Source organism: Labeo rohita, chromosome 20 (assembly GCF_022985175.1).
Source record: "Labeo rohita strain BAU-BD-2019 chromosome 20, IGBB_LRoh.1.0, whole genome shotgun sequence".
Taxonomy (NCBI): domain Eukaryota; kingdom Metazoa; phylum Chordata; class Actinopteri; order Cypriniformes; family Cyprinidae; genus Labeo; species Labeo rohita.
This window is the reverse complement of record NC_066888.1, coordinates 26,033,292-26,038,327: the sequence shown is the minus strand read 5'-3', so window position 1 is coordinate 26,038,327 and position 5,036 is coordinate 26,033,292. Positions and strand designations below refer to the sequence as shown.

General features: G+C 36.6%; 1 long non-coding RNA gene across 1 annotated transcript in view; it reads right to left on the bottom strand.

The window, feature by feature from the left end:
• Window positions 1–4,816, bottom strand: part of LOC127182703 (uncharacterized) — a 9,168-nt gene extending 4,352 nt beyond the window's left edge. Inside the window, exons 1-2 of the long non-coding RNA XR_007829947.1 lie at window positions 4,620–4,816; window positions 2,326–2,387 (exon numbers count right to left, since the gene is read on the bottom strand). This is a non-coding gene — a long non-coding RNA (uncharacterized LOC127182703). The remainder of the gene's footprint in view (window positions 1–2,325; window positions 2,388–4,619) is intronic.
• Window positions 4,817–5,036: the final 220 nt, after the last annotated feature.

The following is a 5,036-nucleotide window of genomic DNA, read 5'->3' as shown; positions in this document are numbered from 1 at the left end:
AAAAAAATGTCTTCCAAGTTATAATTGCAGTAAATAGTGGTCAAAATGCCCGAAGCAAATTAAAGTGCATCCATCCATCATAAAAAGTACTCCACATGGCACTGGAGGGTAAATAAAGACCTTTAAAAGGAACACTCCACTTTTTTGAAAATAGGCTCATTTTCTAATTCCCCTAGAATTAAACAGTTGAGTTTTACTGTTTCCGAATCCATTCGGCCGATCTCCGGGTCTGGCGGTAGCACTTCTAGCATAGCTTAGCATAGATCATTGAATTCAATTAGACTGTTAGCATCTCGCTCAAAACTGACCAAAGAGTTTCGATATTTTTCCTATTTAAAGCTTGACTCTTCTGTAGTTACATCGTGTACAAAGACAGACGAAAATGAAAAGTTGCTAGGTTGATATGTCTAGGAACTGTACTCTCATTTCTGTGTAATAATCAAGGAACTTTGCTGCCGTACCATGGGTGCAGCAGGCGCAATGATATTACGATGCCGCAACTCTGCATCTACACAAACTTAGTGCCGGTCACTTTCAGGTGCTGCATAATTTCATTGCGCCTGCTGCACCCATGGTACGGCAGCAAAGTTCCTTGATTATTAAGCCGGAATAACAGTATAGTTCCTAGCCATATCAGCCTAGAAAATCGCAACTTTTCATTTTCCGTCAGTCTTAATACACAATGTAACTACAGAACAGTCAAGTTTTAAATAGGAAAAATATTGTCATTATACATGGTAATTTTGAGTGAGACGCTATCGGTCTAATCAGATTCAATGATCTATGCTAAGCTATGCTAAAAGTGCTAACGCCAGACTCGGAGATCGGCTGAATGGATTCGAAAAAGGTAAAACTCAACTGTTTAACTCTAGGGGAGTTGGACAGTGTTCCTTTAAGATACATACAAGAAAATATCCATATTTAAAACTTTATAAACTTTAATCTCTATAGCTTCAGTTAATTGTCGTACACACATTTACAAGAGTGGCGTTCCAGCAGATAACGCTGGACGTATAGATTAAACTAACTAATTTTCATTTTTTGGGTGAACTATTCCTTTAACCCTGGCCTTTCTGGATTAAATGATTCATAATCTGATTTCTGGAAGAATATATTTAGCATTATCCTAACAAGCAAGAGATTCAGTAGCACAGATCCACCATTTTTGTGTTGTGGTTGCTGCACAGCACACATTCTTTGAACAATCCCTGGGTAGACAAGTTCACTACTCGGGTGAGATAAGACACATTAACATCGAAAATAAACTTGGACAAACCGGTTTTCAGGCCTCTGCTGGACTTTTCACTGATGAAAACAACTAACTAGTTTGTTGCCAGGGTTAATGACCTATAACATGGACATGAAAGAAGCACTGTTTGATCAAGCCATTTCCAAGTGATTTGGCCACGTTTCAGTTGCTTCAAATAATCTGGATCATTATGGTCAATCATGTGTGTTCTGTCATCAGCGATGAACACTGTATCCAGAGAGAAGTTCGCTCGTCCTACCCGGGTTGCGCAAACGAACGGAACAAAAGTAGGATTTTTTGCCTGGGAAATTGTGAAGAGCTCACTGAGCACTTGGGCTTCTATACGGACTCTTTTGAGGGCCTCTACTGCTGGCTGGGCTGCCAAAAAACTGGAATAAAAAGCTCATTCTGCCTCTCACAAACAACCATGGAGGGCCTCCTCTTTCCTCAGAGCCCCTTTAAAGCCTGGCAAATCAAAGTATTTTGCTTTATGAAAAGGCATCAGACTCCAAAGCGTGTTTGGCTCCGGGGACGATGGTTAAAGTTATTAACCAGGCTAATGTGCTGGTAAGTAAATTCCCTTCAAGAAACGCTTGGGCATGAAAAAATGTGAGCAATTTAGCATGTTTTTCACTGTCGAATTTGCAGTAACACCTAGCCATATTGCATCTGACACGTTGCCATATCTCCAAAAAGCCGAAGGCAAATTTCAAATCTAAAACGTAATATCTGCGATCTAATACAAAGCACCAATATCTTCCATATTAAAATAAATAAACAGGCTTTGACAACATTGTTCAGAACTGAATGACATTACAAAAACTATACTTCATGAAGTTGTAAAAGCTTTGAGAATCAAGGCAACTGATTCCAGAGTAAATCACGGCTGTTAAAGTGCCACTTATCTTCATGCTCAAATTTTATATAATTTATCACAGCTGGACACTGACCTTGTCTGGCTGTTTTCAATTCAGTTTATTTGCTCATTGTTTAGTGGAACTCAATGTATAGAATTAAAAAATCTAGGTTTTAAAGGGGCATAATAAAGTGGTCTAACTGCTAATGAACTGTATGACCTGTCTTATTTGTTCCTGGAATTCACCACTGCTGGAGCGAGACGTCTGGCTTCGTAGAAGAGCTACAAAAATGAGACAGATATTAGACTGACATTGACCTGTCAACTGCAACAAGCACACTCAGAACTTCTTGGAAAAAGCCTGCAAAAAAAAAAAAATACTTTTTTTTTAAACATAATATCATATATGTGACCCTGGACCACAAAACCAGTCATAAGTAGAACGGTAAGATTTGTAGCAATAGCCAACAATACACTGCAGTGTTGGGTAAAAGTTACTTTTAAAAGTACTGCATTACAATATTGCGTTACTCCCTAAAAAAGTAACTAATTACGTTAGTTACTTTATATGGACAGTAATGCGTTATGTTACTTTTAAGTTACATTCGCGTTACTTTTTAAATCTGGGCAGGGGTCAATATGGGCTTGTTTTATTTTAATATAAATAGTTCTATTTTTAGCAAATGTAAAAGCACTGGCTTTCACACCAAAAAGTGAAATGAATAAGCCTCTGGCTGAATTAAAAATAAATTCACGTCTGTACAGTAGAACGCTTCGAACGGTAGAACGCAGTAGAACGCTTCGACACTCTTTAGCAAAAAAAAAAAAAACAATAAAGCACAAATGTTAGTTTATTTACAGTCAGTTTTGCTTGTTAGTATGGTTGAACTAGATCATCAAAGGTCAGTAACAAAGACAGTGGTTAATAAAACGGCATTAATTACATAAAGAAAATTTGTTATTTAACATATTGTTGCAGGTTTGTATCATATTCTGAGTTTGCATTTCACTGTTTTAATTCATTTTGATGAGTACTGAATCTGTTTTTTTCTGAGTGAGATGAATTAATGCATGTTCACATTTAGTTTAGAACTACAGTAACATCAACGCACACAGCGCCTCTATATTTCCAATTTCTCTTGACTTGTCAGTCAATAAATGGGAAAACAAAGTTTTTTTACTTTTTTGAAAAAGTAACTCAGATATTTTCTTGTAAATTAAAAAGTAATACGTTACTTTATTAGTTTCTTGAAAAAAGTAATCTGATTACTGATTACCCCCAACACTTGATACAATGTATGGGTCAAAATGATAAATTTTTCTTTTACGCCAAAAATCATTAGGATATTAATGTTATTTTGTACATTTCCTACTGTAAATATATCACAACTTAATTTTTGATTAGTACCATGCATTGCTAAGAAGTTAATTTGAACAACTTTAAAGGTGATTTTCTCAATATTTAGATTTTTTTGCACCCTCAGATTCCAAATTTTCAAACAGTCATATCTAACAAACCATACATCAATGGAAAGCTTATTTATTCAGCTTTTAATATGATGTATAAATCTCAGTTTCAAAAAACCCTTATGACTGGTTTTGTGGTTCAGGTTCACATACAGAAGTGATAACAGAGTAAAGACCCTTGAAAACCAGAGCACAGCTACTGTCTCTTTTTCAGAACAGGTTGCAGGGGTGCTGATAAAGGCTGGCACGCACGACTCCCATAGGCCCCTGTGTTTAGCCGCTTGTAAAGCCCTGTCAGCCGGACATGCCATTCAGACTGGCATGCTAATTGAAAACAGCACCATTCTCCAGTTCCTAGATTTTAGCCCCCTCCAGAAGTCCCACAGCACATGCTGTAATACGCTAACAGCCTGAGAATAGCATTGTTAGGTACTGTATGCAGTAAACTTGTACTTTATACCCAATTAAGAATTTTAATATATAGAACCTTGGTGAATTCCCCAAGCTCACAGTATTCCATTAAACTCTATTGTATGTGACAGGTAGAGGGAATGAATGCAGAACACATTTGCCAGAATCCCATTTCGTTTAACAGTCTGATTATTTGGTGCTCTTATTTAAATGCCACGGAGGTCTGCCAGCACATTGCACCTTTTTGCCTAACCAAACTGGAAAGTGACACTAGAATTCCATTTCCGAAAATAACCATTACTCTTCATTCTAGCTATGCAGTGCATAATACAAAAGCAATTACAACAAGATCCCTGGTGCCTGTGAAATAATGACGCTATATAAACTAATCGTTGTAAATGCCTTATCGGGTCTTGTTTTGTGAATCGTATTGTCATGCATACATGGCATCCACCCAATTCTGCAAATTCTCTCTGGTTTTATTTCATTTTTATGGCCTGTTTAGTAATAACTTTGAGTTATGACAGACGCATACATATTTAAACTCATGTATGTCATGATTGATATACATTTGTGAGCAAATTAATGAAGCAAGTCGACAAAGAGGTAAAGTTTACCCAAAAATGATTTACTCACCATTATGTTGTTCCAAACGTATATATGACTTTCCTTCTTCTGTGGAGGACAAAAATTTCGAATAAAGTCAGTTGAGTTCAGAATTGTTTGACCTGTAGGTTCTTCAAAATATCTGCAGAAGAAAGAAAAGTTAAAATACTTTGGAAACAGAAGGCTGACTAAATCAAGAGCGAATTGTAATTTTTGGATGAACTATTTCTTTAAGTATAACAACAGATGATTTACAGCACATAAAGGGACAGTTCACCCAAAAAAAGAAAATTCTGTTATTAATTATTCACCCTCATGTCGTTCCAAACTTGTAAGACCTTTGTTCATCTTCAGGACAAGATATTTTTGATGAAATATGAGAACTTTCTGACCCTGCATAGACAGCAGTGGAGCTGACATGTTCAAGGTGTGAACGTGCGACAAAGA